Consider the following 22,994-nt stretch of genomic DNA (forward strand, 5'->3'; position numbering starts at 1 on the left):
TGAAGCAGGCTAAGCTCCCAGGCTTTACCGGATGGGTAAGGGCACACTGCAGAAGGCTCTACTCAGAGGTTTCTTTCTTCCCTCCGGCATGTATCCTACTACAGTTCCCTGTCATAGCTAGCCAAAAGGCCGGTGCTGCTGGAACAAGTGCTGTGCATTGCCACACTTCCTTTTCCTGTTGCTCCACACTTCCTTCTGGGGGAAGAGAGAGCCGTGACGGGAACGACAGTTGTCTTAGGTGTACCTTCCTCTCCGTCCACATCTCGGGTCCTCCTCAAGGGAGGAGCGGAAGGAAAGAATGGTCTCAGCAGTCCAGAGTTACCCCAGTCCCATCTCAGGCCCAGAAGGCTTGTCTGTCCGTGCTGCCCGGCATGGGGCATCTCCACAGGAAAAGCCCGTTCCCGCAGCTTCAGCATTCAGAGCATTGGAGTGAGCAGCCCCTCCACTCTGATGCCCGTCAATCAGAGTAGAGCAAACTTGCGAGGTTTCCGGGCAATTCCGGCGTTCCTTACATCTGAGTTTAACCTTGTCCCAGTTCACCTTGGCTGGCCGGCCTTGCAGGGGAGCTGCTTGCCCCGTTCCTTTTCCTTCTAACAGGCGCTCTCCTTTGTGTTCCTTCCCAGGCTGTTCAAGACATCATCAATCAAGTCTTGGAGAAGCTGGAAGAAAACCAAGTCCCGATGCCTGATTATGCCCTCAAATCATCAGGTGCCGTGAGACTGTAGAAACCAAGCAGTTCCAAAGCGCTCCCTGTCCAGCTTGACAAGACCGGCATTTGAACGTGCCCAGTGGTAGGAGAGAAGGGGCGAGAAGTCAAGGGCCACCTCATGCCCTGAAAATGTACCCGCTGACAGGCTCTGTAAGGGGCCGGAGCGCATGTGAAGAGCAGAAAGCCTAGTTCGCATTCTTGTCGTCTTCCACGGCCCCTAGCGACAGTTTGACGAGTCCCTGCTGGGTGTTCCAGAGGGATCATGCCAGTAAGAAAGAGGGGAAACCCACTGTCGGAGGTGGAAGACTACTCAGAAGCCTTTTTCAAGTCAACAGTGCAGTATTCCTCCTGACACTGCTCGATGATCGTGCTCGTGTTTTAATTTCCAGGGGCTGCTGTCATTCATTCAAGGACTTCTCCCTCCTTCTGGAATACGAAAGGAAAAGTCTTTTTGTATTCCCTGCCGGTGCTGGATTACGTGAGGTCTCCTGATCTTCTTCTTGAGGTAGGAGCAGCAAGAAAGAGAAAAAGAAAGGTGGGGGGGAGGAACCAAACACGCTGCTGAGAGTTGCCTTTACCCTTGTCTTTGCTCCTCGACGCTTTCTTTTCCTGCCTCCTCCTTGCATGGACCTACTCGCCTCCTGGGTCTCCCTGCTGAGTCTTTCCTCTCCCGGAGTGCCCCAGGTCGTCCGCGCAAGCTTCCAACAGGCTAGCCTCGTCCTGCAGTCTCTGTCTTGCCAGTCACCGTGAAAACTGTCAGCATGGCACGGAAGGAGAATGGAAAAGGGGCCTGCAGAGGTCTGGGGTGTGAGCTCGCCGGGGCTCCTAGGGAGCACAAGCGGGCGCTGAGAGCCTGCACTGCTGGAGGGCCCCACGTTGTGCTTGCAAGCCGGGTCCGACCGAAGGCATTGGCTGCGGTTCACAGCAGAGCTGATTGGCCAAATCAGCTCTTCGTCCTCTGATGCTCACGGCAAGAATGAGAGCCAGGGCACCCTTCTCCACGTGAACGTAGTTTCTTCTTCTCCTTTCAGCCTGAAAATCATCCGGGAAACTGCTGGCCCTTCCCAGGAAGTCGGGGACATGTCTTCATCAAGCTGCCTGTGCCAATCATTCCCAGAGCCGTCACCATGGACCATGTTTCAGGGACAGCGTTCCATGGGGAGAGTATCTCCAGAGCTCCAAAGGACTTTGCCGTCTACGTAAGTGATTCCTCTAGAGTCGGGGGCGGGGGGTTGCGTAGCATTCGTAAGCGGGGGGTGAATACGGGTCAAAGAGTCCAGCGGCCTGCGGCTTCCTCCTGGCTCCCAGGAGAAACAAGCTCCTTGGAGTTGTATTCCTCTTTTATCCAATGTACCGCTCGAAAGGCAGCTTCTGGGGCAAGATGGAGCTCCAGGAGCCACAGGGAAAAGGAGCTGGCCCAGTGCGCGGTCCTAGACCTTCTTGGCTTCCAATCCCAGCGGGCATTTGTGATCCTCAGGTTACCCCCCTCTCACTGGGAACGTCTGCTGCTTTTCTGACTGGCAGCTTAGACTCGTTGAGTCGGCAAGTGTGGCACGCTACCTAGCTGCAGCTTCTCGTCTTCTCCTTGTGCTCATCTTCCTTGGACTACGGAGCTGAAATAAACCAGTACTTCACCGACCGAAGTCAAGTCTCCCCACGGTGTACCAAGCGCTCTTGTTTTCTCCACCCCCGTCTTTCTCTAGGGCATGAAGGAAGAACATGAGGAGCAGGGAACATTCCTGGGACAGTTCACTTTCCTGGCAGCGCTGAATCCCACTCAGACCTTCCAGCTGAAGGTACGGGGACCAAGAGGGAGGAGAACTCTAGGAGAGGAGGGGAGATGCGCTTGGCTGGGGAGAAGCTTCCCTGCCAGGGGGCTAGAGGCAGCCCTCTCCTTGAGCGTGTGCCACGCTGGCCTTTCTTCTGCTGTAACTTCCCAACGGCGTATGCCTGGACTGCCGCTCTTCTTCTCTTTCCTTTTGGGTTTAAGCTCTAGCGCTTACAACCGCCGCCGTTGAAGCTGAAATCAGCTTGACTGTCTGGACTCCAGGTGCATACAAGTGGCCACATCCCGTAGTATGCACTACTACTGGCCTGCTAGTTAAAGACGAGAAATACTGGGCTTTCTGAGGATTCCGTTGTTGCTGGTAGCGAGTAGTGACAGGGAGGCCATTTGGTTTCAGTGGCTTCCTAGAGAAGGCGACGAGACATGATACTAACACCACTGGGTCTTCTGACTGTGGAAGCATGTGCCTCAAAGCAGGCGAGAAGAACTTGCCAATGTATTTGCTGAAGCTTCTGGTAGCTGCTTCTTCCTTTACTGTTCTTATGGCCAACTGAGGTAGAGCAGGATAAGAACGTCTTGACCACCATAGGTCAAAAGACCTCGCAGGGCAGCCGGAAGTAAGCTGTTGAATGAGTCCGTCGCTGCGGCACTGCTCTGTCAGTAGTCAAAGGCCAGAGAGGAAAAGGCAACTCGTTTCTTCTTGTCATTTCAGGAGGAGCTCTCTGGGTTCGTGAATTACCTAAGGCTGCAAGTGCTGAGCAACTGGGGCCACCCGGACTACACCTGCCTGTATCGATTCAGGGTGCACGGTGATCCTCCCAAAGACGGGGGAAAGGTCTCAGTTTCACCTGGCAATAAATTCCATTAATTTTCACCAGGTCGAGTTCGAGTCTGTTTTGCCTGTGACGCTAACTGGTAAGAGAGCTCCCTGTCCTCCTCGCGACCCACGAGCTTATCGGAGGCTTCGCCGGAGGAAGAGGTGATGGAAAAGAGGACTGAGAACCGTCTCCGACAGATACCTTCATTGTTAATTCTAATCGAAGGCTGAACACATGTGCGGTTAAAGTACCACCGGCTGATAACCGGAAGACAGACTGAGAAGCAGGAATGCACTGTAAGAGTTTGGGTGCCCAGAACTGCGTAAGATGGGCTACCCACTCAAGACGGGGTAACTTAGAGTTCCGTATGTCCTGCCGAACTCAAGGCCCCTTTCCTAGAGGGGAACTCTGGCTCAAGCTGCCTCTGAATGGCCGTCGAGGGGCCTCAGCTGCTCCTGCTGGGCGTGCTGCGTTCCCAGGGCGGCGACACTCCCCCATGGCCTGCCGGGGGGATGTGCGTGTGTCCTCTCATAAACCTGGCTCTCAGCCAACACAGCACCCACTCTGGCAGAGCCATTTCTTTGTACAGTCTAGCTCTGGCCTTTTTTCATCTGTGATTGGGCAGGCTTCCTTTTCTCCTTTTGGGGATAAGGTAGCATGCTTTTGCCAAGTCTGCTAGTCGCTTGTTCGCGGAGAAAAGCAAAACCTAAGGTGTCTGTTATCGGGGAAGAGGGGCAGACTCCAGCCTCTGAAGAGAGCGTGTAGCAGCAAACATGCTCATAGTCGAGTACGCTCCTTTCCTCTCCTCTAAACACGTCTGCTGTCCCCTGGAATGGAGAGCGCGGTGCCTATGGCAACAACGAGAAATGAGAGTGCAAGGCACCCGCCACTTGTGCCCCTATGGCCCCTTGCCTTTCTCAGGCTGCAAGAAAAGAACCACCGACATGAACGTGAGCCCCCACGAGAGGAACGCTGAATGTACTTGGTGCCTGGCTTCAGTCACCTCAGGCGGCCTTCCTCGTACAGAGGGTCAAAAGCAGCGGCTAGGAAAGGTTTCTTGTAGCTCCCAAACCTGTTACTCTCCAGTGGGAATTCAAAGAGCTGACCCCTTGGTAGGAGACGTTCTGGTTTTGTAGGATTTCTTCCCTTGCGGAGAGGAGTGCAAAACCTGCTCCCTGGCAGGTTGGACTTTGCCTCCAAACGTGGCGCTGCCTTTTCTGTTGTGACATCTCCCACCGCCGTTGATGTCACAAAGCGTCGTCGGTGCTGAGGTAGACACAGCAGGGCATAAGATCGGGGTTGTCCCCGCGCCTTTGTCACTCTCGGTCTTGAGGGAACGGAGGTCGCAGAGTTTTTGGCTCGCTCCCGAGTAAGCAGGAGGCCTGGTGCCCGCACCTGAGCGGACATGGAGAGACAGCCACGGAAGGCCCACGATCTGAACGGGTATGTTTGAAAAATCCTCCTCTCCTTTCCCCAAGTGTATTTTCCACCTCACCAGCTGGGGTGGGTGGGGGGTGGACAGCGGAAGAACACGAGGGCAGCCTGAGAGCTCGGTCTGGAGGTGGTGGAAGGCAGCAGCAGTCTCTTCAGTCTCTTCACGAACGCCGGGACTAGGCCTAGAAAGCCTTTTGCCTCTGCAAAACGAGGGACGAGTCCATTTTGGATCGCACAGAGGGAGTCCCAGACGGTTGCCCAGATACATCCTGCCGCAGTAATTGCGAGAGCTCAGCACAGTCCTGTACTGCGCTCTGCAGGATGGGTTATGTCCCTGAGCTTTCTTGGTTTTCCTTCCGACGCGAACCAGAAGGACACCACTGTTTCCTCTGTTGGCAGTGGATTTGCCTTGTGCTCCTGGCAGAGGAGGCTTCCTTCAGAAACCTGCTCAGCTCCTCACCAGTGGTCTGCCTTAGGAAAAGGAGCACAAGATGCTCTGAGGGGGTGCAAGAAGTTTCCCAGTAAAACAAAAGGGGACTGTTTATTCCTGATGAAGTGTACGCTGTAAGCCTTTCGAGAGCCTCCTAGAACAGGCAGGAGGAGTTTCCGTCTTGCAGAGCGGTGTGTGCTGTCTCTTGGCAGATCAGGCTTCAGGGGAGCAGGGCCTAGCCACCAGGGTGTTTCTTTGGCGTTTCCGTGGTTGCCCATGGCTTGCCAGCATGCATTTACATTCAGCGCTCCCTCCCTCCCTCTCTCCCTCCCTCCCTTCCTCCCTCTTTAGCCAGGCTGCATTTGTTTACCCAGTCTGCATTTGTCTGCCTTTATGCCAAGAAAAGGGCCAGTGCTAAGCTGGCTGCTAAAGAAATGCTGCTAGAGGGGAGACACACAACCCCCGCCACCTTGCAGGCTGTTGAACGGTAGGGGTACAGGCTGAACGTTTTCTTGAGAGGGGGTGGAGAACAGTATTAGCACAAGTACCGATCGGATGGTGGGCAGGAGAAACAGGCGTTCATTCTGTCCCTTCCATTTCCCAGGAATCCCTCGCCACCCCCACAGACGGGAAGTATGGCCACAGCTTTTGTTGCAACTCCTTCTCCTGTTCCGGAGTCAAGCTTGAGCCCTTCGTCCCTAACGAAACAGTGCCAATCGCTGCCGTGCCAAGTGCCCCACTGGTGCAGTTGGTGACAAGTCCACCACTGACTCGAGCTTGTGCAGGACCGAGCCAATCCTCACGCCAGGAACGCCAGGTCCAAGACCTGCACTCCCTCCTGCTGCTCTCGCGTCTGCTGCTGAAGTGCACGAGTACCGCCGGCTTCACCATCCTTTTCCTCCTTGCTGCTCCGCAGGAAAAGGAAGGCTCTGAAGACAGTGACCCTGGCGCTGCTTGTCGGTCTGGTCTCTTTCGGTGAGTCTCTGTAGAGCTCAGACCTGAGGATGGTGCTTTAGGAGGTCCCCAGGGCTCCACTCTGCCCTGCTCCGTTTCCCCTGCTGTGGCCAGAGGAGCCCAGCTAAGAGCAGAAAGTCCCCGACAGAGGTGTGCCAGTCCCCCCTGCTTCAGAGGAACGGGTGTGGGGGCCAGCAAGGGGTGGCCTGCCTTCCCCAGGAGGGCTAAGCCAGTTCTCTTAAGCCGTGGGAGAGGCAGTGGCTAGCCTCGCCTGCCCCAGGAGGTTGAGAAGCTTCTGCAGGACGAGGAGCATATTCCAGGGGAGGGAATGGCCATCTGTCGGGCTGTACGGCTGTACGGCTGTCTGTACGGCTCCAGCCCGTACGCCATCATGACCTCTTTGAAAGACTACAAGAGGAGAGACAACTGTGGCACCTGGGAGAGACACGGAAAGGGCAGCGGGCAGCCCGAGGCGTAACCCAGCCTTAGACCAAGTTCTAAGTGTAAGGAGAGCTTTGGTGTATGTCTGACAGGTGTTTATCACGTGGGACAGCTTGGCGAAGAAAGCCTCCGGAGGACTGCAGCAGAATGCCGGGCCTACCTCTCCTCCTATGTTCGGCCTCTCCAAGAGCAGGTGACATTTACGTTTCTTCAGATCAAGACTGGTTCTGCCAGCGTAACTCCAGGGCATAAAGTGCCACTCATTAAAAGCCTGCGGCTAGGGCTAGGCACGGTAGCCACCCTGGCAGGTCATTCAGGTGAAGGTCAACTGGGCCGAACACCCGTGTCTCCGCAGTTCGTGGCGTTGCCCACAGCTGATAAAGAACAATTAGGCCGATTTGGCAGACTTGGGCCTGCACGGGTTTCAGCAGAGCACTGGCTTGCGTGTGAAGACTTGAGTCCTTGGGTTTTGATCGGTATTAGAGTCCTGCTGCCCCAGCCTTCAACGTGCCAACCACTGCAAAAATTCCTTTGCGGGCACGTAATTCGGCAAGCAGCTTCATAGCAATGGACCTTCTCAGGGTGGTATCGAGAAAGGACCTGTAATCAAGCCACCCTTGGAAGTGTAGCAGGAACCTGCCCGATAGTAGTCCAGCTGCCTAGGAAGACGGGAAACTGAAGGAATACGTAGAAGAGCTTGCACGCACCTCTTGACCTATCGCATGAATGCCTGGCAAAAGGTAGAAGGCTTTGTAGGAAAGGTGATGTTTAACTGGAAGCCGTGCCCAAGTCAAAGAGGGGAGGCTTTCTGGAAGAAGACAATGCCCAATGGGCATCTGTCTTGCCTGCCGGTCCACGGTGGTGTTTTCACAGTGTACGCTAGTGGAGCACCCGAGCACAAATAGGCATGGTGTCTGTAACTCTTTGTTTCCCGTGGCTGTACAGAGACTGTCGTTGTGCGCTGCCTTCCTTTCTGCAGAAGGCCTGTTTCTGTTTGGAGTGACTGTTCCCTTTATTGTCGTTCCAGGAGCGCTTGCACCTCCCTGGAGGGGACTGGAAGACTCAGGGGTAAGCACGATTTCCCCTTGACTAGACGGTTCTTTAGAGGAGCTCTGCCCCTCGGCCCCAGCAGGACGTTGTTTATGTCCTGTCTCACACAAACTTCACCTGGCACGGCTCCCTGAGCGTCTCCCATTGCCCTTTCTTCCCTTCTGCCAAACGGTCAGCTATAGCTCCCCACGTCCATTAGAGGACTGGGGCCACCCATCCGTCCACCCTTTCGCTTGGGCTGGGCTGTTCGCAGCTCCACCTTTCTAACGCCTGAGAAGGGGAATGGTAGCCTTCTCCGTCCTGCACCCGTTTCTCTCCCTTGGTGCTTGGGAGCAGCTGCTAGGAGACACCTCTGCGTTCTTCCATTGCTGGGCTGCCATAGAAAGCCCCTGCAAGCAGCATTGCCCCCTCGAAGGAGAGGAGAGGCCAAGGGAAAGAGAGTCTTCTCCAGTGTAGCAGCAGTTGCCCGTGAAGACCTTTGCAGGGGGGCAAGGTTCAAGGACTGAGGGCAGCCTTGGAACTGCCCCTGTCAAGCCGAGAGGGAGGGCAGAAGTGTATTTCTCGAGCAAGCAGAAGAGGCTAGCCGAGGCAAGGACCATGTTATGCTAAGAAAGGAGAAGAGGGAGCAGCAGGAGAGAGGTGGAGGAAAAAACGGAGGGCCGAGATACTGGCAAGCAAGCGCAGGAAAGGCAAGCAGGGCGGAGGGCTCCAAGACTGATCCAGGAGAGCTCTCCCTCCCCTGTCTGCCTTAGATCGTGTCTCACTAATCTGTCCCTCAGGCAGGGAAGGAAAAGGAAGGAAGTGGTGAGAGAGGGGCAGAGGAACGCTGCGGTCACTATTAACCAGCACCATTTGATGGGCCGTTGGAGAGGGGCGTGCTGTAGGCAAAACGCTGCTTCTGATCTGAGTGGGAAGGGAGGAGATTTTGGAGAGTGCCCCAGAGGACTGAGCAGTCCAAGGCTGTGGAGCAAGGGGAGAGAATTGAAGGAGCGGGGCAGGGTGATTCAGTAGGAGCAGTGTTGGGGGAGGGGAACAAAGAGCAAAACAGGGGAGAGAGCTGTTGCTGAGAAGCAGCATCTGGCAACGGCAACCGCTTTCCCTTGCTCTTGGTGTGTCTTGCAGCCTTCCCTGTTTATGTCTGAGCTGCACGCGTAGCAGGAATTGGGAGATTAGGCTGGGCAAACATACGCGGGATCGGCATGCTATGCCCCTGTTGGCTACCTCTTAACTCACAGCAGCCTGCCTTGAGACATCTTTCAAAAGAAAAAACTGCGCACCTCTTGTTTCTGTTGGCATTTGCTATAGGAACTGCCCCCTGCCCCCCTTCAAATCTGCTCTGGCATGGCTTTGATGATACGTTGGCACTTGTACTAGGGAAAAAGATGGCTTTGGGCGTTTGAGAGCTTCAGCAGTTCCCCAAAATGTACCCAGGCAGCCGGGAAGCAGCTTCTCAGCCTGAAGCTCTGAGAACTTTGGAACTAACTCTCCCAACCGCTTCAGACGTGGTTACCCTGCCAGTCATCCAGAGCCAGGCTTCTGGCCTCGCTCACATTCCCACGGCGTCCGAGAGGCCAGCCACGACAGATAGAGTCTCCCCGTTGCTCACTTCTTCTAGGCCAGCAGGGGACGAGTTAGGAGAAGCACTGAGCGAAACCCTGACCCTGCCAGAACAGCTACGCAAGCTCCAGGAAGAGCTTCATCACCTGCGCTGGAGCGTGAAGGATGTCGCCGAGCGTGCTCTCCAGGAAGCCCTGAAGCAGGCTAAGCTCCCAGGCTTTACCGGATGGGTAAGGGCACACTGCAGAAGGCTCTACTCAGAGGTTTCTTTCTTCCCTCCGGCATGTATCCTACTACAGTTCCCTGTCATAGCTAGCCAAAAGGCCGGTGCTGCTGGAACAAGTGCTGTGCATTGCCACACTTCCTTTTCCTGTTGCTCCACACTTCCTTCTGGGGGAAGAGAGAGCCGTGACGGGAACGACAGTTGTCTTAGGTGTACCTTCCTCTCCGTCCACATCTCGGGTCCTCCTCAAGGGAGGAGCGGAAGGAAAGAATGGTCTCAGCAGTCCAGAGTTACCCCAGTCCCATCTCAGGCCCAGAAGGCTTGTCTGTCCGTGCTGCCCGGCATGGGGCATCTCCACAGGAAAAGCCCGTTCCCGCAGCTTCAGCATTCAGAGCATTGGAGTGAGCAGCCCCTCCACTCTGATGCCCGTCAATCAGAGTAGAGCAAACTTGCGAGGTTTCCGGGCAATTCCGGCGTTCCTTACATCTGAGTTTAACCTTGTCCCAGTTCACCTTGGCTGGCCGGCCTTGCAGGGGAGCTGCTTGCCCCGTTCCTTTTCCTTCTAACAGGCGCTCTCCTTTGTGTTCCTTCCCAGGCTGTTCAAGACATCATCAATCAAGTCTTGGAGAAGCTGGAAGAAAACCAAGTCCCGATGCCTGATTATGCCCTCAAATCATCAGGTGCCGTGAGACTGTAGAAACCAAGCAGTTCCAAAGCGCTCCCTGTCCAGCTTGACAAGACCGGCATTTGAACGTGCCCAGTGGTAGGAGAGAAGGGGCGAGAAGTCAAGGGCCACCTCATGCCCTGAAAATGTACCCGCTGACAGGCTCTGTAAGGGGCCGGAGCGCATGTGAAGAGCAGAAAGCCTAGTTCGCATTCTTGTCGTCTTCCACGGCCCCTAGCGACAGTTTGACGAGTCCCTGCTGGGTGTTCCAGAGGGATCATGCCAGTAAGAAAGAGGGGAAACCCACTGTCGGAGGTGGAAGACTACTCAGAAGCCTTTTTCAAGTCAACAGTGCAGTATTCCTCCTGACACTGCTCGATGATCGTGCTCGTGTTTTAATTTCCAGGGGCTGCTGTCATTCATTCAAGGACTTCTCCCTCCTTCCGGAATACGAAAGGAAAAGTCTTTTTGTATTCCCTGCCGGTGCTGGATTACGTGAGGTCTCCTGATCTTCTTCTTGAGGTAGGAGCAGCAAGAAAGAGAAAAAGAAAGGTGGGGGGAGGAACCAAACACGCTGCTGAGAGTTGCCTTTACCCTTGTCTTTGCTCCTCGACGCTTTCTTTTCCTGCCTCCTCCTTGCATGGACCTACTCGCCTCCTGGGTCTCCCTGCTGAGTCTTTCCTCTCCCGGAGTGCCCCAGGTCGTCCGCGCAAGCTTCCAACAGGCTAGCCTCGTCCTGCAGTCTCTGTCTTGCCAGTCACCGTGAAAACTGTCAGCATGGCACGGAAGGAGAATGGAAAAGGGGCCTGCAGAGGTCTGGGGTGTGAGCTCGCCGGGGCTCCTAGGGAGCACAAGCGGGCGCTGAGAGCCTGCACTGCTGGAGGGCCCCACGTTGTGCTTGCAAGCCGGGTCCGACCGAAGGCATTGGCTGCGGTTCACAGCAGAGCTGATTGGCCAAATCAGCTCTTCGTCCTCTGATGCTCACGGCAAGAATGAGAGCCAGGGCACCCTTCTCCACGTGAACGTAGTTTCTTCTTCTCCTTTCAGCCTGAAAATCATCCGGGAAACTGCTGGCCCTTCCCAGGAAGTCGGGGACACGTCTTCATCAAGCTGCCTGTGCCAATCATTCCCAGAGCCGTCACCATGGACCATGTTTCAGGGACAGCGTTCCATGGGGAGAGTATCTCCAGAGCTCCAAAGGACTTTGCCGTCTACGTAAGTGATTCCTCTAGAGTCGGGGGCGGGGGGTTGCGTAGCATTCGTAAGCGGGGGGTGAATACGGGTCAAAGAGTCCAGCGGCCTGCGGCTTCCTCCTGGCTCCCAGGAGAAACAAGCTCCTTGGAGTTGTATTCCTCTTTTATCCAATGTACCGCTCGAAAGGCAGCTTCTGGGGCAAGATGGAGCTCCAGGAGCCACAGGGAAAAGGAGCTGGCCCAGTGCGCGGTCCTAGACCTTCTTGGCTTCCAATCCCAGCGGGCATTTGTGATCCTCAGGTTACCCCCCTCTCACTGGGAACGTCTGCTGCTTTTCCGACTGGCAGCTTAGACTCGTTGAGTCGGCAAGTGTGGCACGCTACCTAGCTGCAGCTTCTCGTCTTCTCCTTGTGCTCATCTTCCTTGGACTACGGAGCTGAAATAATCCAGTACTTCACCGACCGAAGTCAAGTCTCCCCACGGTGTACCAAGCGCTCTTGTTTTCTCCACCCCCGTCTTTCTCTAGGGCATGAAGGAAGAACATGAGGAGCAGGGAACATTCCTGGGACAGTTCACTTTCCTGGCAGCGCTGAATCCCACTCAGACCTTCCAGCTGAAGGTACGGGGACCAAGAGGGAGGAGAACTCTAGGAGAGGAGGGGAGATGCGCTTGGCTGGGGAGAAGCTTCCCTGCCAGGGGGCTAGAGGCAGCCCTCTCCTTGAGCGTGTGCCACGCTGGCCTTTCTTCTGCTGTAACTTCCCAACGGCGTATGCCTGGACTGCCGCTCTTCTTCTCTTTCCTTTTGGGTTTAAGCTCTAGCGCTTACAACCGCCGCCGTTGAAGCTGAAATCAGCTTGACTGTCTGGACTCCAGGTGCATACAAGTGGCCACATCCCGTAGTATGCACTACTACTGGCCTGCTAGTTAAAGACGAGAAATACTGGGCTTTCTGAGGATTCCGTTGTTGCTGGTAGCGAGTAGTGACAGGGAGGCCATTCGGTTTCAGTGGCTTCCTAGAGAAGGCGACGAGACATGATACTAACACCACTGGGTCTTCTGACTGTGGAAGCATGTGCCTCAAAGCAGGCGAGAAGAACTTGCCAATGTATTTGCTGAAGCTTCTGGTAGCTGCTTCTTCCTTTACTGTTCTTATGGCCAACTGAGGTAGAGCAGGATAAGAACGTCTTGACCACCATAGGTCAAAAGACCTCGCAGGGCAGCCGGAAGTAAGCTGTTGAATGAGTCCGTCGCTGCGGCACTGCTCTGTCAGTAGTCAAAGGCCAGAGAGGAAAAGGCAACTCGTTTCTTCTTGTCATTTCAGGAGGAGCTCTCTGGGTTCGTGAATTACCTAAGGCTGCAAGTGCTGAGCAACTGGGGCCACCCGGACTACACCTGCCTGTATCGATTCAGGGTGCACGGTGATCCTCCCAAAGACGGGGGAAAGGTCTCAGTTTCACCTGGCAATAAATTCCATTAATTTTCACCAGGTCGAGTTCGAGTCTGTTTTGCCTGTGACGCTAACTGGTAAGAGAGCTCCCTGTCCTCCTCGCGACCCACGAGCTTATCGGAGGCTTCGCCGGAGGAAGAGGTGATGGAAAAGAGGACTGAGAACCGTCTCCGACAGATACCTTCATTGTTAATTCTAATCGAAGGCTGAACACATGTGCGGTTAAAGTACCACCGGCTGATAACCGGAAGACAGACTGAGAAGCAGGAATGCACTGTAAGAGTTTGGGTGCCCAGAACTGCATAAGATGGGCTACCCACTCAAGACGGGGTAACTTAGAGTTCCGTATGTCCTGCCGAACTCAAGGCCCCTTTCCTAGAGGGGAACTCTGGCTCAAGCTGCCTCTGAATGGCCGTCGAGGGGCCTCAGCTGCTCCTGCTGGGCGTGCTGCGTTCCCAGGGCGGCGACACTCCCCCATGGCCTGCCGGGGGGATGTGCGTGTGTCCTCTCATAAACCTGGCTCTCAGCCAACACAGCACCCACTCTGGCAGAGCCATTTCTTTGTACAGTCTAGCTCTGGCCTTTTTTCATCTGTGATTGGGCAGGCTTCCTTTTCTCCTTTTGGGGATAAGGTAGCATGCTTTTGCCAAGTCTGCTAGTCGCTTGTTCGCGGAGAAAAGCAAAACCTAAGGTGTCTGTTATCGGGGAAGAGGGGCAGACTCCAGCCTCTGAAGAGAGCGTGTAGCAGCAAACATGCTCATAGTCGAGTACGCTCCTTTCCTCTCCTCTAAACACGTCTGCTGTCCCCTGGAATGGAGAGCGCGGTGCCTATGGCAACAACGAGAAATGAGAGTGCAAGGCACCCGCCACTTGTGCCCCTATGGCCCCTTGCCTTTCTCAGGCTGCAAGAAAAGAACCACCGACATGAACGTGAGCCCCCACGAGAGGAACGCTGAATGTACTTGGTGCCTGGCTTCAGTCACCTCAGGCGGCCTTCCTCGTACAGAGGGTCAAAAGCAGCGGCTAGGAAAGGTTTCTTGTAGCTCCCAAACCTGTTACTCTCCAGTGGGAATTCAAAGAGCTGACCCTTGGTAGGAGACGTTCTGGTTTTGTAGGATTTCTTCCCTTGCGGAGAGGAGTGCAAAACCTGCTCCCTGGCAGGTTGGACTTTGCCTCCAAACGTGGCGCTGCCTTTTCTGTTGTGACATCTCCCACCGCCGTTGATGTCACAAAGCGTCGTCGGTGCTGAGGTAGACACAGCAGGGCATAAGATCGGGGTTGTCCCCGCGCCTTTGTCACTCTCGGTCTTGAGGGAACGGAGGTCGCAGAGTTTTTGGCTCGCTCCCGAGCAAGCAGGAGGCCTGGTGCCCGCACCTGAGCGGACATGGAGAGACAGCCACGGAAGGCCCACGATCTGAACGGGTATGTTTGAAAAATCCTCCTCTCCTTTCCCCAAGTGTATTTTCCACCTCACCAGCTGGGGTGGGTGGGGGGTGGACAGCGGAAGAACACGAGGGCAGCCTGAGAGCTCGGTCTGGAGGTGGTGGAAGGCAGCAGCAGTCTCTTCAGTCTCTTCACGAACGCCGGGACTAGGCCTAGAAAGCCTTTTGCCTCTGCAAAACGAGGGACGAGTCCATTTTGGATCGCACAGAGGGAGTCCCAGACGGTTGCCCAGATACATCCTGCCGCAGTAATTGCGAGAGCTCAGCACAGTCCTGTACTGCGCTCTGCAGGATGGGTTATGTCCCTGAGCTTTCTTGGTTTTCCTTCCGACGCGAACCAGAAGGACACCACTGTTTCCTCTGTTGGCAGTGGATTTGCCTTGTGCTCCTGGCAGAGGAGGCTTCCTTCAGAAACCTGCTCAGCTCCTCACCAGTGGTCTGCCTTAGGAAAAGGAGCACAAGATGCTCTGAGGGGGTGCAAGAAGTTTCCCAGTAAAACAAAAGGGGACTGTTTATTCCTGATGAAGTGTACGCTGTAAGCCTTTCGAGAGCCTCCTAGAACAGGCAGGAGGAGTTTCCGTCTTGCAGAGCGGTGTGTGCTGTCTCTTGGCAGATCAGGCTTCAGGGGAGCAGGGCCTAGCCACCAGGGTGTTTCTTTGGCGTTTCCGTGGTTGCCCATGGCTTGCCAGCATGCATTTACATTCAGCGCTCCCTCCCTCCCTCCCTCCCTCTTTAGCCAGGCTGCATTTGTTTACCCAGTCTGCATTTGTCTGCCTTTATGCCAAGAAAAGGGCCAGTGCTAAGCTGGCTGCTAAAGAAATGCTGCTAGAGGGGAGACACACAACCCCCGCCACCTTGCAGGCTGTTGAACGGTAGGGGTACAGGCTGAACGTTTTCTTGAGAGGGGGTGGAGAACAGTATTAGCACAAGTACCGATCGGATGGTGGGCAGGAGAAACAGGCGTTCATTCTGTCCCTTCCATTTCCCAGGAATCCCTCGCCACCCCCACAGACGGGAAGTATGGCCACAGCTTTTGTTGCAACTCCTTCTCCTGTTCCGGAGTCAAGCTTGAGCCCTTCGTCCCTAACGAAACAGTGCCAATCGCTGCCGTGCCAAGTGCCCCACTGGTGCAGTTGGTGACAAGTCCACCACTGACTCGAGCTTGTGCAGGACCGAGCCAATCCTCACGCCAGGAACGCCAGGTCCAAGACCTGCACTCCCTCCTGCTGCTCTCGCGTCTGCTGCTGAAGTGCACGAGTACCGCCAGCTTCACCATCCTTTTCCTCCTTGCTGCTCCGCAGGAAAAGGAAGGCTCTGAAGACAGTGACCCTGGCGCTGCTTGTCGGTCTGGTCTCTTTCGGTGAGTCTCTGTAGAGCTCAGACCTGAGGATGGTGCTTTAGGAGGTCCCCAGGGCTCCACTCTGCCCTGCTCCGTTTCCCCTGCTGTGGCCAGAGGAGCCCAGCTAAGAGCAGAAAGTCCCCGACAGAGGTGTGCCAGTCCCCCCTGCTTCAGAGGAACGGGTGTGGGGGCCAGCAAGGGGTGGCCTGCCTTCCCCAGGAGGGCTAAGCCAGTTCTCTTAAGCCGTGGGAGAGGCGGTGGCTAGCCTCGCCTGCCCCAGGAGGTTGAGAAGCTTCTGCAGGACGAGGAGCATATTCCAGGGGAGGGAATGGCCATCTGTCGGGCTGTACGGCTGTACGGCTGTCTGTACGGCTCCAGCCCGTACGCCATCATGACCTCTTTGAAAGACTACAAGAGGAGAGACAACTGTGGCACCTGGGAGAGACACGGAAAGGGCAGCGGGCAGCCCGAGGCGTAACCCAGCCTTAGACCAAGTTCTAAGTGTAAGGAGAGCTTTGGTGTATGTCTGACAGGTGTTTATCACGTGGGACAGCTTGGCGAAGAAAGCCTCCGGAGGACTGCAGCAGAATGCCGGGCCTACCTCTCCTCCTATGTTCGGCCTCTCCAAGAGCAGGTGACATTTACGTTTCTTCAGATCAAGACTGGTTCTGCCAGCGTAACTCCAGGGCATAAAGTGCCACTCATTAAAAGCCTGCGGCTAGGGCTAGGCACGGTAGCCACCCTGGCAGGTCATTCAGGTGAAGGTCAACTGGGCCGAACACCCGTGTCTCCGCAGTTCGTGGCGTTGCCCACAGCTGATAAAGAACAATTAGGCCGATTTGGCAGACTTGGGCCTGCACGGGTTTCAGCAGAGCACTGGCTTGCGTGTGAAGACTTGAGTCCTTGGGTTTTGATCGGTATTAGAGTCCTGCTGCCCCAGCCTTCAACGTGCCAACCACTGCAAAAATTCCTTTGCGGGCACGTAATTCGGCAAGCAGCTTCATAGCAATGGACCTTCTCAGGGTGGTATCGAGAAAGGACCTGTAATCAAGCCACCCTTGGAAGTGTAGCAGGAACCTGCCCGATAGTAGTCCAGCTGCCTAGGAAGACGGGAAACTGAAGGAATACGTAGAAGAGCTTGCACGCACCTCTTGACCTATCGCATGAATGCCTGGCAAAAGGTAGAAGGCTTTGTAGGAAAGATGATGTTTAACTGGAAGCCGTGCCCAAGTCAAAGAGGGGAGGCTTTCTGGAAGAAGACAATGCCCAATGGGCATCTGTCTTGCCTGCCGGTCCACGGTGGTGTTTTCACAGTGTACGCTAGTGGAGCACCCGAGCACAAATAGGCATGGTGTCTGTAACTCTTTGTTTCCCGTGGCTGTACAGAGACTGTCGTTGTGCGCTGCCTTCCTTTCTGCAGAAGGCCTGTTTCTGTTTGGAGTGACTGTTCCCTTTATTGTCGTTCCAGGAGCGCTTGCACCTCCCTGGAGGGGACTGGAAGACTCAGGGGTAAGCACGATTTCCCCTTGACTAGACGGTTCTTTAGAGGAGCTCTGCCCCTCGGCCCCAGCAGGACGTTGTTTATGTCCTGTCTCACACAAACTTCACCTGGCACGGCTCCCTGAGCGTCTCCCATTGCCCTTTCTTCCCTTCTGCCAAACGGTCAGCTATAGCTCCCCACGTCCATTAGAGGACTGGGGCCACCCATCCGTCCACCCTTTCGCTTGGGCTGGGCTGTTCGCAGCTCCACCTTTCTAACGCCTGAGAAGGGGAATGGTAGCCTTCTCCGTCCTGCACCCGTTTCTCTCCCTTGGTGCTTGGGAGCAGCTGCTAGGAGACACCTCTGCGTTCTTCCATTGCTGGGCTGCCATAGAAAGCCCCTGCAAGCAGCATTGCCCCCTCGAAGGAGAGGAGAGGCCAAGGGAAAGAGAGTCTTCTCCAGTGTAGCAGCAGTTGCCCGTGAAGACCTTTGCAGGGGGGCAAGGTTCAAGGACTGAGGGCAGCCTTGGAACTGCCCCTGTCAAGCCGAGAGGGAGGGCAGAAGTGTATTTCTCGAGCAAGCAGAAGAGGCTAGCCGAGGCAAGGACCATGTTATGCTAAGAAAGGAGAAGAGGGAGCAGCAGGAGAGAGGTGGAGGAAAAAACGGAGGGCCGAGATACTGGCAAGCAAGCGCAGGAAAGGCAAGCAGGGCGGAGGGCTCCAAGACTGATCCAGGAGAGCTCTCCCTCCCCTGTCTGCCTTAGATCGTGTCTCACTAATCTGTCCCTCAGGCAGGGAAGGAAAAGGAAGGAAGTGGTGAGAGAGGGGCAGAGGAACGCTGCGGTCACTATTAACCAGCACCATTTGATGGGCCGTTGGAGAGGGGCGTGCTGTAGGCAAAACGCTGCTTCTGATCTGAGTGGGAAGGGAGGAGATTTTGGAGAGTGCCCCAGAGGACTGAGCAGTCCAAGGCTGTGGAGCAAGGGGAGAGAATTGAAGGAGCGGGGCAGGGTGATTCAGTAGGAGCAGTGTTGGGGGAGGGGAACAAAGAGCAAAACAGGGGAGAGAGCTGTTGCTGAGAAGCAGCATCTGGCAACGGCAACCGCTTTCCCTTGCTCTTGGTGTGTCTTGCAGCCTTCCCTGTTTATGTCTGAGCTGCACGCGTAGCAGGAATTGGGAGATTAGGCTGGGCAAACATACGCGGGATCGGCATGCTATGCCCCTGTTGGCTACCTCTTAACTCGCAGCAGCCTGCCTTGAGACATCTTTCAAAAGAAAAAACTGCGCACCTCTTGTTTCTGTTGGCATTTGCTATAGGAACTGCCCCCTGCCCCCCTTCAAATCTGCTCTGGCATGGCTTTGATGATACGTTGGCACTTGTACTAGGGAAAAAGATGGCTTTGGGCGTTTGAGAGCTTCAGCAGTTCCCCAAAATGTACCCAGGCAGCCGGGAAGCAGCTTCTCAGCCTGAAGCTCTGAGAACTTTGGAACTAACTCTCCCAACCGCTTCAGACGTGGTTACCCTGCCAGTCATCCAGAGCCAGGCTTCTGGCCTCGCTCACATTCCCACGGCGTCCGAGAGGCCAGCCACGACAGTTAGAGTCTCCCCGTTGCTCACTTCTTCTAGGCCAGCAGGGGACGAGTTAGGAGAAGCACTGAGCAAAACCCTGACCCTGCCAGAACAGCTATGCAAGCTCCAGGAAGAGCTTCATCACCTGCGCTGGAGCGTGAAGGATGTCGCCGAGCGTGCTCTCCAGGAAGCCCTGAAGCAGGCTAAGCTCCCAGGCTTTACCGGATGGGTAAGGGCACACTGCAGAAGGCTCTACTCAGAGGTTTCTTTCTTCCCTCCGGCATGTATCCTACTACAGTTCCCTGTCATAGCTAGCCAAAAGGCCAGTGCTGCTGGAACAAGTGCTGTGCATTGCCACACTTCCTTTTCCTGTTGCTCCACACTTCCTTCTGGGGGAAGAGAGAGCCGTGACGGGAACGACAGTTGTCTTAGGTGTACCTTCCTCTCCGTCCACATCTCGGGTCCTCCTCAAGGGAGGAGCGGAAGGAAAGAATGGTCTCAGCAGTCCAGAGTTACCCCAGTCCCATCTCAGGCCCAGAAGGCTTGTCTGTCCGTGCTGCCCGGCATGGGGCATCTCCACAGGAAAAGCCCGTTCCCGCAGCTTCAGCATTCAGAGCATTGGAGTGAGCAGCCCCTCCACTCTGATGCCCGTCAATCAGAGTAGAGCAAACTTGCGAGGTTTCCGGGCAATTCCGGCGTTCCTTACATCTGAGTTTAACCTTGTCCCAGTTCACCTTGGCTGGCCGGCCTTGCAGGGGAGCTGCTTGCCCCGTTCCTTTTCCTTCTAACAGGCGCTCTCCTTTGTGTTCCTTCCCAGGCTGTTCAAGACATCATCAATCAAGTCTTGGAGAAGCTGGAAGAAAACCAAGTCCCGATGCCTGATTATGCCCTCAAATCATCAGGTGCCGTGAGACTGTAGAAACCAAGCAGTTCCAAAGCGCTCCCTGTCCAGCTTGACAAGACCGGCATTTGAACGTGCCCAGTGGTAGGAGAGAAGGGGCGAGAAGTCAAGGGCCACCTCATGCCCTGAAAATGTACCCGCTGACAGGCTCTGTAAGGGGCCGGAGCGCATGTGAAGAGCAGAAAGCCTAGTTCGCATTCTTGTCGTCTTCCACGGCCCCTAGCGACAGTTTGACGAGTCCCTGCTGGGTGTTCCAGAGGGATCATGCCAGTAAGAAAGAGGGGAAACCCACTGTCGGAGGTGGAAGACTACTCAGAAGCCTTTTTCAAGTCAACAGTGCAGTATTCCTCCTGACACTGCTCGATGATCGTGCTCGTGTTTTAATTTCCAGGGGCTGCTGTCATTCATTCAAGGACTTCTCCCTCCTTCTGGAATACGAAAGGAAAAGTCTTTTTGTATTCCCTGCCGGTGCTGGATTACGTGAGGTCTCCTGATCTTCTTCTTGAGGTAGGAGCAGCAAGAAAGAGAAAAAGAAAGGTGGGGGGGAGGAACCAAACACGCTGCTGAGAGTTGCCTTTACCCTTGTCTTTGCTCCTCGACGCTTTCTTTTCCTGCCTCCTCCTTGCATGGACCTACTCGCCTCCTGGGTCTCCCTGCTGAGTCTTTCCTCTCCCGGAGTGCCCCAGGTCGTCCGCGCAAGCTTCCAACAGGCTAGCCTCGTCCTGCAGTCTCTGTCTTGCCAGTCACCATGAAAACTGTCAGCATGGCACGGAAGGAGAATGGAAAAGGGGCCTGCAGAGGTCTGGGGTGTGAGCTCGCCGGGGCTCCTAGGGAGCACAAGCGGGCGCTGAGAGCCTGCACTGCTGGAGGGCCCCACGTTGTGCTTGCAAGCCGGGTCCGACCGAAGGCATTGGCTGCGGTTCACAGCAGAGCTGATTGGCCGAATCAGCTCTTCGTCCTCTGATGCTCACGGCAAGAATGAGAGCCAGGGCACCCTTCTCCACGTGAACGTAGTTTCTTCTTCTCCTTTCAGCCTGAAAATCATCCGGGAAACTGCTGGCCCTTCCCAGGAAGTCGGGGACATGTCTTCATCAAGCTGCCTGTGCCAATCATTCCCAGAGCCGTCACCATGGACCATGTTTCAGGGACAACGTTCCATGGGGAGAGTATCTCCAGAGCTCCAAAGGACTTTGCCGTCTACGTAAGTGATTCCTCTAGAGTCGGGGGCGGGGGGTTGCGTAGCATTCGTAAGCGGGGGGTGAATACGGGTCAAAGAGTCCAGCGGCCTGCGGCTTCCTCCTGGCTCCCAGGAGAAACAAGCTCCTTGGAGTTGTATTCCTCTTTTATCCAATGTACCGCTCGAAAGGCAGCTTCTGGGGCAAGATGGAGCTCCAGGAGCCACAGGGAAAAGGAGCTGGCCCAGTGCGCGGTCCTAGACCTTCTTGGCTTCCAATCCCAGCGGGCATTTGTGATCCTCAGGTTACCCCCCTCTCACTGGGAACGTCTGCTGCTTTTCTGACTGGCAGCTTAGACTCGTTGAGTCGGCAAGTGTGGCACGCTACCTAGCTGCAGCTTCTCGTCTTCTCCTTGTGCTCATCTTCCTTGGACTACGGAGCTGAAATAATCCAGTACTTCACCGACCGAAGTCAAGTCTCCCCACGGTGTACCAAGCGCTCTTGTTTTCTCCACCCCCGTCTTTCTCTAGGGCATGAAGGAAGAACATGAGGAGCAGGGAACATTCCTGGGACAGTTCACTTTCCTGGCAGCGCTGAATCCCACTCAGACCTTCCAGCTGAAGGTACGGGGACCAAGAGGGAGGAGAACTCTAGGAGAGGAGGGGAGATGCGCTTGGCTGGGGAGAAGCTTCCCTGCCAGGGGGCTAGAGGCAGCCCTCTCCTTGAGCGTGTGCCACGCTGGCCTTTCTTCTGCTGTAACTTCCCAACGGCGTATGCCTGGACTGCCGCTCTTCTTCTCTTTCCTTTTGGGTTTAAGCTCTAGCGCTTACAACCGCCGCCGTTGAAGCTGAAATCAGCTTGACTGTCTGGACTCCAGGTGCATACAAGTGGCCACATCCCGTAGTATGCACTACTACTGGCCTGCTAGTTAAAGACGAGAAATACTGGGCTTTCTGAGGATTCCGTTGTTGCTGGTAGCGAGTAGTGACAGGGAGGCCATTCGGTTTCAGTGGCTTCCTAGAGAAGGCGACGAGACATGATACTAACACCACTGGGTCTTCTGACTGTGGAAGCATGTGCCTCAAAGCAGGCGAGAAGAACTTGCCAATGTATTTGCTGAAGCTTCTGGTAGCTGCTTCTTCCTTTACTGTTCTTATGGCCAACTGAGGTAGAGCAGGATAAGAACGTCTTGACCACCATAGGTCAAAAGACCTCGCAGGGCAGCCGGAAGTAAGCTGTTGAATGAGTCCGTCGCTGCGGCACTGCTCTGTCAGTAGTCAAAGGCCAGAGAGGAAAAGGCAACTCGTTTCTTCTTGTCATTTCAGGAGGAGCTCTCTGGGTTCGTGAATTACCTAAGGCTGCAAGTGCTGAGCAACTGGGGCCACCCGGACTACACCTGCCTGTATCGATTCAGGGTGCACGGTGATCCTCCCAAAGACGGGGGAAAGGTCTCAGTTTCACCTGGCAATAAATTCCATTAATTTTCACCAGGTCGAGTTCGAGTCTGTTTTGCCTGTGACGCTAACTGGTAAGAGAGCTCCCTGTCCTCCTCGCGACCCACGAGCTTATCGGAGGCTTCGCCGGAGGAAGAGGTGATGGAAAAGAGGACTGAGAACCGTCTCCAACAGATACCTTCATTGTTAATTCTAATCGAAGGCTGAACACATGTGCGGTTAAAGTACCACCGGCTGATAACCGGAAGACAGACTGAGAAGCAGGAATGCACTGTAAGAGTTTGGGTGCCCAGAACTGCGTAAGATGGGCTACCCACTCAAGACGGGGTAACTTAGAGTTCCGTATGTCCTGCCGAACTCAAGGCCCCTTTCCTAGAGGGGAACTCTGGCTCAAGCTGCCTCTGAATGGCCGTCGAGGGGCCTCAGCTGCTCCTGCTGGGCGTGCTGCGTTCCCAGGGCGGCGACACTCCCCCATGGCCTGCCGGGGGGATGTGCGTGTGTCCTCTCATAAACCTGGCTCTCAGCCAACACAGCACCCACTCTGGCAGAGCCATTTCTTTGTACAGTCTAGCTCTGGCCTTTTTTCATCTGTGATTGGGCAGGCTTCCTTTTCTCCTTTTGGGGATAAGGTAGCATGCTTTTGCCAAGTCTGCTAGTCGCTTGTTCGCGGAGAAAAGCAAAACCTAAGGTGTCTGTTATCGGGGAAGAGGGGCAGACTCCAGCCTCTGAAGAGAGCGTGTAGCAGCAAACATGCTCATAGTCGAGTACGCTCCTTTCCTCTCCTCTAAACACGTCTGCTGTCCCCTGGAATGGAGAGCGCGGTGCCTATGGCAACAACGAGAAATGAGAGTGCAAGGCACCCGCCACTTGTGCCCCTATGGCCCCTTGCCTTTCTCAGGCTGCAAGAAAAGAACCACCGACATGAACG

This window comes from Aptenodytes patagonicus, unplaced genomic scaffold (genome assembly GCF_965638725.1).
Source record: "Aptenodytes patagonicus unplaced genomic scaffold, bAptPat1.pri.cur scaffold_90, whole genome shotgun sequence".
In the NCBI taxonomy this organism is placed as follows: Eukaryota; Metazoa; Chordata; class Aves; order Sphenisciformes; family Spheniscidae; genus Aptenodytes; species Aptenodytes patagonicus.